Source organism: Pinus tabuliformis, chromosome 5_2, assembly GCF_031772625.1.
Source record: "Pinus tabuliformis cultivar Carrire ecotype Pingquan chromosome 5_2, CPIR1, whole genome shotgun sequence".
Lineage (NCBI taxonomy): Eukaryota > Viridiplantae > Streptophyta > Pinopsida > Pinales > Pinaceae > Pinus > Pinus tabuliformis.
Genome location: NC_142306.1, coordinates 427,609,462 through 427,622,467, shown reverse-complemented (window position 1 = coordinate 427,622,467; position 13,006 = coordinate 427,609,462).

The window sequence follows — 13,006 nt, the reverse complement described above, 5'->3', positions numbered from 1 at the left end:
GACTTCAATAACTTTTCCAAATTTGCTCGATACTTGACATCTTTTGCTAATATTTTCCTGCCTTTTAGTTGTCCTTTTCTTATTCGCACCCATATGCAAGAAAGCACTTTATCAATTATTATTCGCATTGTCTTGAAAAACAAATTTGTTGTATGATATTGGAAGTCACCACTTGCTTGTAACAATTCCCATTGTACAATTTTTTGGTAACTAAACCTATTTGTGATGTCATGATCACGTGCATTGCCATAAAATAATGATGGAAAGTTCATTTCTTCTGCATATTTGTCCTTGAAGATGCCTAATGTTCGTTGTCCTTCAGCAGGTGCCAATTCAATAATCTTGTCTTGCAGATCGTAGATGCGTTGTGATTCTATTAATCCATGCACCAATGTTTCAGTAGGTGTTTCATTATTTGCATCACTATCTGTATCACTTTCATTGTCACTGTTTGAATTTTGTACAATGTATTCATTATTCTCTTGTAAAACATGGGCCCAATTCTCATTTATACAAATGTTGCTATCTTTATAAAGACTTCTATAACATAGTTCGTTCAATGCCTTCATGACAATAATCGGACACACTTTACCATTTTGGTATGCATTTTTGTATCGCAATCGTCTTTTCAATGCAACTGCAATTGTCATTGTATCATTTAGATATTGTGGCAATGCTTTTTGCACAATGTCCATATGAACTGGTACATTGATAATCGATCCTGTTAAGCCAATTTGTGACCGTCTATGTCCCCATTGTCTGATTTGTGCAAATGCAATTCTCAATGACACAAGTCTTTCTTCTAGGTCTGAAAGTATATTTACAGTTGGCAATGAAATGTTACGTCTTATTTGTTCAGGTGCTGCAAATTGTGGTAGCTTTCCATTCTCGAGTGCTTTCTTGCAAGAAACACATATGTTTTCATTGCTAAAGGTCCTATTGTTCAACGTCAAATTCATATGCTTTTCTTGCAAATCTATAGTGAAGAATCTAATATTTTTTGCAAAATGCAATTTGTTGCAAACTGCACATGTATTCCTAGGCGTGTCTTCGACTTTTTCCATATAAATTTGTATTGCATTTTTCTTTCTTGACTTCTTATTAGAAAATGGTTTTTTGCATTTGTCATTGCATTTGCGTTTTGTACGTATGAATTGCTTTAGCTTGTGATAATTCAGCCTACAATCCTTAGTTGGTTGCATTTGCTCTAAATGACATGCTATCTCAAATGCAATATTATTGCTAAAATGTACTTGAGATATACATTGCTCTTTTTCTAGTACATGCTCATGACGCAATTGATTACAAACATCATTTGCTTCCATGCACAATTGTTGAGAATTGTGAACATATTCTTGTATCATTGCATGGTAGTGAATATGTGATGTATTTGTCATGAATGACAAGATGTTAACAATATCATTGCATCTCGAATAAGCGGAACTGTAATTGACAAAGTTATTAGTAACAGAGGACCATACTTGGATATTGACTTTGAATATGACAGATATCCATTGTAGACAAAATGGTCCGTCTTCCACTTGTCCTTTTTCATATGGCATTGCCATATTTATCAGATATTGTTGCTAGTTGCTATTCATTGTATAGTGTATCGCATCAACTACTAGGTATTGCTCTAAACAATGCAATGCCTCTTGATTCTTATGCATAACTGCATTGCAAAAAGATTGCACAATGTAAAGTCACAAACACTCTGCATTGAATTCTGTTGCTACTAAATAACAAATTGCATTAAAGAGACTGTCACCACAATTAGATGTCACTTGCTTTGCAATTGTTAGTCCATTTAAAGGCATATTATTTGCAATGTGCATCCAATTTATTTCAATATCTTTGCAAATAGGTGATAGGTAGATATTAGACTGGTTGCAAATGCAAATTGGAAACTTTTGGTAAACCAATGGTTCATAATGACCACTAACAGGATTTGCATCATGAAAGAGAATGCAATATGGAATTGCATTTTCATGTTGATTAAAGAGCAAATATCTCGTTTTTCTTGTCAATGACCAAACCGCAATTGATATATCTAGCCATTTAGCTAACCAACGTATGCAAAAGGTATCACCCCATAAACCTCGTTCAGACTCCTTTATATTTGTAGATGCAGAATAACGCATTTTATGAAGATATGTACCAATATCATTAACACCATTTAACTCGTATAGGAACTCAGGTGCTAGTTCATATTGATATGACTGTATTGCTTCAATGTCATTGTTCTTTAAGCAAAAAAGAAAGTGGTCTATTAACCCATTTCGCAATTCATTTGAAGTATAACGAAAATGTAGAAGCATTTCGAATGAGTCAAATAGACAATCTCCTACAGTATATAAAAATGCATTTAGTCTAAAAAGACCATTTCTTTTCAATACAATATCAATGTTCTCAGGCAAAATGCATTGCAATCTGAATTTGTAATTGTCAACATCTATTATTTCTTCCATCATTTGCAATTGCTTACCAGAGTTGGCTTTTGCAATTATCTTGTACAACTTTGCAAAAAATATTGATGAAGTTAGCAAAAACTGAACATGATTGTTTTGAACAAAATGTATGTATATTAAAAAAATAGGCTATTGCATTATCTTGGTAAACAAATATCAAATTTCTAGCAACAAGCCATATTTATAAATAACAAAGAAATTGGAAATGGAAACAATGCAAAGACATAATGAAAAAATGGAGCATAATTCTAAGAATATTTGTGCAAGTTAACAAAAGGGAACAATCGAAACACAAAATGAAGTTAACAAAAGGAAGCAATTGAAAGACAAAATGAACAAATGCAACAGAACTTTAAGAATATTTCTGAAAGTTAACATCATTGTCAATTGCATTTGTGAAATAAAATAACCATGAGGCTATTTATGAGTTTTACATAAGTGGTGCACCAATTCAACTGTCAAAATATAAAAAGTATCGTCTCTGATTTGTACTAGGTTGCAAATCCAACATATTCCAAGGTAAAAAGTTTCCTGCTATTCGGTATCAGACTATGGTTATACTATATGGATCTAAACAGAATTCAAGGATCAAGGAACCCAAACAAGGCATTGAGAACCAGATACGAGTAGTGCATAAGCGTACTTCCATAACGCTTCTCAACAAGATCCATCATTATGGGACGCTGCAGGTATGATCCATATAAATTATGAACATGTAATATGTTCAAAGGACAACTTTGGCAAACACAGCAACAATCTGCCTAAGCAAATTGTCCCAAGACTGTTGGCAATTGTGGCATGTGAAAAAATATGCCCAAAAATTACAGATCTTTGATGATTCACAAATTGTGGTGAATTGGATGAATGGAACAAATTCATTGGATAATTATAAATTTCAACCTATATTTCAGGAGATTCAACTTGCTTAAACAGAGTATTTAACACATTATGTTTCAACATGTTTACAAAGACAGGAACATGGAAACTGATGGACTGTCAAAAGCAAGATTACACTTGGTAGCATGAGCTTGGATCATTCAAGAGAGAGTGGAAGGAGAGCTCATGGAATGTCTTGACACACTTTTCATGTAATCATGGGATTGTTTAAATGTCAATATCTATATGTATATTTTTTTATGGCACTGTTTATGAACATATCTAGGACCTAATTTTTTATGAGACAAAACTAGTTTCAAACCTGTGATGTATGTCAGAATGACCATGACAGGGCTGTCATATTGACATTTTTGAAAACTGGTTATGAAGCAACATATCTTCTCAGCCATACTTTTATCACTTCCTATGCTTAAGCATATCTCTATATCTATATTTTTCTATGGGACTGTTTATGGAGATATCTAGGAGCTAATTTCTTATGAGACAGAACCGGCTTCAAAGCTGTGATATATGTTAGAATGACTATGATAGGGCTGTCATATTGACATTTTTGAAGACTGTTTATGAAGCAAGATATGTTCTCAGCAATACTTTTATCACTTCCTATGCTTCAGGATATCTGTGAAATGCAGAAACATATATAATAAATGTAATTTTGTTTTCATAATAAAATATTTTTTTCTCTGTGAGCAGAATAAGGTAGTTGAACATCATATCAAAACCAATATGGTTATAACTAGCTAACATGAGATTTTAATCTAAGGTTTAAATAGACAAAATGTCTTGATACATCATTATACGGAGCTAGTTGCATGCATTATCCAACTTCTACTTGTTGGGATCATCTCAAATAATATTATTGTTATGATTATAAAAATTGATAATATTAATATTAATATTAATGTAAACACAAAATAAACAATGAAAATTCCAGATCTGAATTCCAATATAATTGAATGAGAGAAAAAATATAAATGACCGAATACAACTTAAATATCTATATTTTTTAAAACAATCACAGAGTAACTCGACTATAAATCTAGAGTAACTGAACCATAAACCTACACAATGCAAAAAATTAAAAGCCTAACAAATTCACAAAAAGCAATTAATAGAAAAATTGACAACAAGAAATTAGTTGAATAACGTCGTACTTGGAACAAAGCCGAGCCTTCAAATTCCTTCTCGTCTAGACCATATTCATGCACAACAGAGCCTGTACCAAGAATCACAGCTTCACCTAGGTCATCTCGGCCCAAATGACAAGGAAGTCACATGGTGCTCGAAACAGACATTTACAGAAATTTCCATAAAACCCATGCAGGTAAGAGAAACCCTCAATATCACGGAAAAGCTTATAATTTTCACAAACGAAACATTTCATCCAATATATAAACAATAGCAAACGAACAACATCTAGTACCAATATAACAAACCTTCAATTCAGCACTTCTTAACAAAGAAAATGAACTTAACACTAACTAAATGAACTTAACAGAGTTGTTAACAGAGCAACCTTCTGTTCTAGGAGTAATATCAGAGTCGAATATTCATACATCCATAACAGAATTACAAACTTAAAGAAACATTATGGACCAAAGTAAACATACACATAAATTATACGAGCGAAAAACCTTGAATACACGCCTAAGATAGGAATCCGTGCAGTTACAAAACAGACGGCAATCTTCAATATTTTAACATTTCAAACAGTTCAAAAACCCCAATTTATTTAGATCTTCATGTGCAAAAACAGTTCAAACTACAAAAGACTGCCACTCAATCTGTACCAAGAACCATAGCTTCACCCAGGTCGTCTCGGCCCAAATGATAAGGAAGTCACATGGTGGTCGAAACCGACATTTACAGAAATTTCCATAAAACCCATGCAGGTAACAGAAACCCACAGTATCACGGCAGGCAGGAACCGCATTGTGTTTTCACCGCAGACAATACAACAAATACAAACGAAAAATCGCACAGATTGCAGAGCTAAACAACCAAGTAACAATAATAACCCAAAGGGCGCGAACAGGGTAAAACCCAAGCCGAGTAACTTTCCAGGATCTCGAGCAGGGACAGTTGTCCGCCGATAAGACCACCACAGCACATGTCGTAACCCAAGTTAATTGTAAATCAATCTAAATTTATTACCAAATCAATTGTATACTGTCTGATTCATACTAGCGTTACACATCCGCTTGGGAGTCACGGGACCACGTGCCCTTCACCTCGAATGATGCGAAGCCCCCAATAAGACCCCAAAACCTTTCCACCCCCAAAACCTTGGTTCGACTTAGGTTATATGGTTCATATAATCAAAAATCACGTCGGTCAACCAACGGCCAGAGATCGATCGATTGCATATAGTCCCCAGCAGGGATCACGGAGTAACTCGACTATAAACCTAGAGTAACTGGACCATAAACCTACATAATGCAAAAATTAAAACCCTAACAAATTGACAAAAAGCAAGTAATACAAAAATTGACAAAAAGCAATTAGTAGAATAACACCGTACCTGCAACGAAGCCGAGCGTTCGAATTCCTTCTCGTCTAGACCATATTCATGGACAACCCAGCCTGTGCCAGTACCATGAGAAAATGTGCAAATGACGAAATTGGTTAACGAAGTCTGCACACAAAACCCTCAGTATTCAACCAGAATGCCATTAACTTATAATGCTCAAATAACCATGGACTGTTGCATGCAGGTAACACAAACCCTCAGTATTTAACCAGAATGCCATTAACTTATAATGCAGTAGCCGAACTTAACCTCTAAACAATACAACCAAGAATCACAGCTTCACGCAGACATTTACCAAAATTTCCATAAAACCCATGCAGCTAAGACAAACCCTCAGTATTCAACCAGAATGCCATTAACTTATAATGCTCAAATAACCATGGACTCTTGCATGCAGGTAACAGCAACCCTCAGTATTTAACCAGAATGCCATTAACTTATAATGCAGTAGCCGTACTTAACCTATAAACAATACAACCAAGAATCACAGCTTCACACACACATTTACCGAAATTTCCATAAAACCCATGCATCTAAGACAAACCCTCAGTATTCAACCAGAATGCCATTAACTTATAATGCTCAAATAACCATGGACTCTTGCATGTAGGTAACAACAACCCTCAGTATTTAACCAGAATGCCATTAACTTATAATGCAGTAGCCGAACTTAACCTCTAAACAATACAACCAACAATCACAGCTTCACGCAGACATTTACCAAAATTTCCATAAAACCCATGCAGCTAAGACAAACCCTCAGTATTCAACCAGAATGCCATTAACTTATAATGCTCAAATAACCATGGACTCTTGCATGCAGGTAACAACAACCCTCAGCATTTAATCAGAATGCCATTAACTTATAATGCAGTAGCCGAACTTAACCTCTAAACAATACAACCAAGAATCACATCTTCACGCAGACATTTACCGAAATTTCCATAAAACCCGAGCAGGCAGGAACTCTACCGCAGACGAAAAATCGCACAGACTGCAGAGCTAAACAAACAAGTAACAATACCAACCCAAAGGCCGCGAAGACAGTAAAACCCAAGCCGAACTTTCCAGCATCTCGAGGAGGGACAGTTGGCCGGCCATCAGACCACCACAGCGCATGCCGACCACAGCTAAGACAAATCCTCAGTATTCAACCAGAATGCCATTAACTTATAATGCTCAAATAACCATGGACTCTTGCATGCAGGTAGCAGAAACCCTCAGTATTTAACCAGAATGCCATACAGTAGCCGAACTTACCAAAGCCACACCGAGCAGGCAGGAACTCCACCGCACACGAAAAATCGCACAGACTGCAGAGCTAAACAAGCAAGTAACAATACTCGAGCAGGCAAGAACTCCACCGCAGACGAAAAATCGCACAGACTGCAGAGCTAAACAAGCAAGTAACAACACCAACCCAAAGGCCGCGAAGACAGTAAAACCCAAGCCGAACTTTCCAATATCTCGAGGAGGGACAGCTGGCCAGCGATCAGACCACCACAGCGCATGCCGACCACAACTAAGACAAACCCTCAGTGTTCAACCAGAATGCCATTAACTTATAATGCTCAAATAACCATGGACTCTTGCATGCAGGTAACAGAAACCCTCAATATTTAACCAGAATGCCATACAGTAGCCGAACTTACCAAAGCCACACCGAGCAGGCAGGAACTCCACCCGAGACGAAAAATCGCACAGACTACAGAGCTAAACAAGCAACTAACAATACCAACCCAAAGGCCGCGAAGACAGTAAAACCCAAGCCGAACTTTCCAGCATCTCAAGGAGGGACAGCTGGCCGCCGATCAGACCACCACAGCGCATGTCGACCACGTGCCCTTCACCTCGAACGATGTGAAGCACGTAATAAGACCCCAAAACCTTTGCACCTCCAAAACCTTGGTTCGACTTAGGTTATATGGCAAATATAATAAAAAATCGCGTCGGTCAACGCAAAGTCAGCGATCTATCGATCGCATATAGTCCCCGGCAAGGACTAATAAGGGGTCGACCAACGCAGTAAACATGATTAAAATGTCATGGCAAAATAAAAATAAAAAACAATACGAAAAAGTTAACATGGTCAACAAAATAATATGAATAAGTTATAACGCCACTAACTCAAATTTAAAATACTTGGTAAAGAAAAACTAATTAAAAGTAAAACATCTCGTGTGTATTTTCTTAGATTGTTGAGTACATAATATGCTTGAATTTGTGTCTGAACTCAAAATTTTCAAGATTTGCTAGAGTGCTTGTAATGTTGTTCATGACCTTGGGATATGCAACGTCTTTGTATCTCAGTTCTCTCTGCACATGTTTTGTAAAGTCGAGCCATAAAGCCAAAAAGCCACAAGTGCTTTACAAGACTCAGGAAAATGAGTCCGTTGCCATCTTGACTTTAGGAATTTCTTCAAAATTCCTTCCCTGACATGAATTGGTTATTGGTTTGTTTGAAATTGTAGATAGAACTCAAATTTAGTCGAAAACTACAGTACTTTGGTTGAAATTTGAATTGGTTATTGGTTTGTTTGAAATTGTAGATAGAACTCAAATTTACTCGAAAACTACAATACTTTGGTTGAATTTGAATTGGTTATTGGTTTGTTTGAAATTGTAGATAAAAATCAAACTGACTCGAAAACTACACTAACTTTGGTTGAAATTTGAATTGGTTATTGGTTTGTTTGAAATTGTAGATAGAATCAAATTTACTCGAAAACTACATTACTTTGGTTGAAATTTTGCTGACGGAAATCAAATTCACACTGGAAAAGTATACAAATACCAAAATTCGCTTCATGAAAATACCACACATATATTTGTATTAAGAGAAAATGATCACTGTGCAAAATTCGTTTCACCACATAAATACATCCCAGATTAAAAGTATTAATTTAGATCACTTCAATTAAACTAGGAAAACTAAATGCAAGTATTTTAACCAATAATAACTGAAATAATTGATTTACCCGCTAAAATCGATTAAATATTTTTAATCAAACCATGAACACTCTCACTAGTAGATTGCTGGATTATTTTAACTAATAATGTTATGGGTTACTTAAATCTGATCAAAATCTGGCTGAGATGATTAAACTAAATCCTATACGCAATTTTATTTTGGAAAGTTAAAAATATATTATTTATATTTTGTGCTGCCCAATAGTATTGCTGCCGATCAGGGATCAAAATTGAACACATCACAGCCCTTCAAAGGGTCTCTGGTACGTCAGAGAAGTAGGGAGAAAATTTTACCAGTCAAAAAAAATTTAAAAATTGATTTTTCTCATTTAAAAAATAAACTGGAATAGTATCTTAAAAATTTTTAAGAAGTGCTGTCAAATTGTAACTTTTTTTTAAATTTCATTTTTTCTAAAATTAGAATTTTAGGAATGTTGAATTTGTAAATTTCTTTTCATGTTAAAACTTAAATCCCATTTCAGAAACTCCCATTTCAAAAACAAAAGTTTCCTTTTGAGTTGTTTTTTCTAATTGTGCATATGATGCAAGTTCTTATTAATTATTATGTCACAATTACCTTTTGATACCATTACATTTGGCAGTTTCTGAGTTGCTCCCATTTCAAAAACAACAGTTTCTTTTTGAGTTGTTTTTTCTAATTGTGCATATGATGGAAGTTCTTATTAATTATTCTGTCACAATTACGCTTTGATACCATTACATTTGGTAGTTTCAATTGAGAGCGACTAGATGTCAATATGGGCCATGTATTAGGTCTGTAATTTCACTAGGTTGTGCCTGAAGGCTGCCCAAAGAAAGGTTTGACGATGATTTAAGCTGGAGAGGAGCATGGATTCACCATTCAGCAAACGCCTGTCAAGCAAGGTTTAAGCACGATTTATGCTTGGAGAGGAGCGCATTCAACAGGTATTCAACAGGCTTCCTAACATACTGGATTTGATTTGTTTGCGGATTCCCAATTCCTGGTATGTTTTCATATTAAAAAAGAAGATACCAAAAACATATACACCTTTGTACACTCTTTTGTTGAATCCTAAACCTGTTTAGAATTTTACTGAATTTTTTCATTCATGCAATAAACTTAAATTTGATTGAGCTACTTGTATATTGGCTTGAACGTTCTGGTCACAAAAATTTCCTACAAAATTAATCCTTATCTGAACTGGAGCAGGAATATAGGTCTTCTGTTTATCCATTAATGGTAAATGCATCTCATATATTAGTTGTGGCTCATATCAGACCTGCCTTATACACAACATCCATGGGGTTGTTGTTGTTCCACCATTCTCTTGTGAAAACATAAAAAGAAATTTGAAAATAATTTACTGTTGTCAATTGAATTGCTCTTTTTTTTTATGCTTTTCATTATAGAAGTGTGACCTGAATATGTGCCCTTCTAAATGAAATTAAGACCTGCCCTTCAAATTTGATCACTGTTGCCGATGTAATTGAGTGTTATGATACCTGGAATGTTGAGAGGTCCAACTTCCCCACACGTAAACTAATTTTTTTTAAAACTCAACAGAGATAAACATCTTGCAAAAATGAAGATAGATAATAACTTATATAATTAATCATATGGAATTTTACGATATATTGCACTATTAAAAAAACAAAACAAATCAAGATAGATAATGAAGTTGCATAATTAACCTCACATTAATGCATTGCACTATTATAAAAACAAATCAAGATAGATAAAATTACATAATTAACCAAGTACATTCTCACACTAATGCATTGGTCTTTTATGACTGAAATTTCTTCATTTATTTTATAAACTACATTAACATTAATGCATTGGACTACTGTAAAAATTAATCAAGATAAATAAGGTTGGATAATTAACCATGTACAGTGTCACACACATGCATTGGACTACTACTAGCTGAAGTTTCTTCTATTATTTCATAAACTACATTAATGTTTTGGTACAGTAAGTAAGTTTTCTTCTATTATTTTATTTGGTGCAGTAAGTAAGCTTGCTTCAATTATTTTATAGATTACATTAATGTTTTTGTGCAGTAAGTAATCACACGATAACATTCGACTATTTAAAAACATTATGCTATTTAAAAATATTATGCTAAACTAATATTTTGGTACAGTCTTAACATGCTCATACATTATGCGGTTCTGTTAAAAAAACATTATTCCGCTGGATATTTCCTCCTGAAATTTCGTGGAAGACTTCATAAACTACATGAGTTCAGAACACCAAGATAAACAAGTTGTTTTTTCGGCAAGTTTCTAATGGCATGGCTTTTTTTAGAAAAAAAAACTGACATATATTTATATTAAGAAAATATAAAAGTCTTCAAATACATATGGCTGTATATTGAGCTTGAAGAAAAGCCCCACAAGATTACAGAAAATGATACAGATAGTCCGAATCATCCATATCTAAAACAGGGTAAACCTATACATCACATCAACAAAGCCCGCATGTCCAAAAAAAGCCCTAGATTATACAAAAACTCGAACGAACAACCCTTCCATGATTACATAGCAGATAACACCTAGGAAAAAAAGGAGCAGATCGCTCTGCCTTGACACAGAGATCCAAAGGACTGGTACCAGCTTGCCGAAGCAAGACAAATAAACCCAAAATCATATAGCAAGGACATTTGGCGAAGAGGAGTTTTGATGAAGAGATTCATGACAAGCCAGGATTCGCTGAAGAATGGCATGAAGGGGTTCCTTTGAACCCTGGAAAATTTGTGCATTTCGCCAGATCCACAAGAACCAACAGGAGATGATAAACAGCTACCTCCAAGATGAGGATTGCCTACTCCACCATATAAAAGCATCCTGAACAGAAGAAAAGATGATGTAAGGAAAACCAAAATGTAAGGACAGATCATACAAGATATTAAGGGACGAGGCACATTGGAAGAACATGTGCAGATTTGATTCTGCTTCATTAAGGCACATGGCGCATCTGCTCAGGCCCTGCCAATTCTTCCTTTGAAGGACCTCCCATGTAATAACGGCATGGCTTTAGTTTACAGCGCAGGGTAAATATTGTTAGTTAATTGAGGTTGTGTGTTTGAATGTTGAGTTAAGTCAAGTGATAAAAGATTTTGAGTATGTGATTGTATTTCAAAGTATTTTAGGTAAATAGCTAGTTGGAAAAGGTTAAATATATTTTACCTAATTCATTGTAAAAATCATAATTTATAGTGTAAAAATCCTATTTTGTGTGATCAATAAAAAATATTAATTATAAAATCAGTGATTAATAAAAAACAACCCCTAATGTTATATTTGTGAATTATTCATGACATATTTCATTCACCTTTCCAACAAATTGGTATCAAATTTAAGAAAATAGTTGTTAACACTTAAACCAGTGTTAGCTTCTCATATTAATGAAAATTGGCCTATTGTTTTCAAAAGCGAAGTCAAAGGTTTACGAGTCACGTTGCGTTGATTTTCGAAATTATATTAAAATTTCTTTTTCAATACGTGGCAACCCTTGTGTTTATTGGAAAATGGTTTTGATTATCAAAGGGTCGTACAAAAGATAGATGGCTTTATAAATATAAAAGGAGTTTCGAAAAGGAAGTCAAAGGTTTACGAGTCACGTTGCGTTGATTTTCGAAATTATATTAAAATTTCTTTTTCAATACGTGGCAACCCTTGTGTTTATTGGAAAATGGTTTTGATTATCAAAGGGTCGTACAAAAGATAGATGGCTTTATAAATATAAAAGGAGTTTCGAAAAGGTGTTTAAAGGTTTTTATAGAAGCTTTTTTTTATAAAGGATTATGAATTTTTTTTGAGTGGACATAGTGGTGTTTTGAAAGGATTTTTGTTAAGACAAAGAATTGAAATATTGGTGCCCATAAATATTTTGTGGGAGATTTTTAAAGTGATTTTTTTCATGGAAAGAGAATTAAAAAAAAATAATTATTGGGAAAATGAGGTTTGGATTTTGTAAAAGTTTGTTTTCATGTAAAATTTCAAGTATGATATTGTTTTCGGTGAAGATTGTGTTTTACAAGGGGCACATATTGAAAATCATATTTTTTTTAAGGGTGATATGGAAGATAGCCACATGCAATCAGCAAAGGAACTATAAGAAAAAAATTGACAGCAATCATGGGTCGCAAAGCGC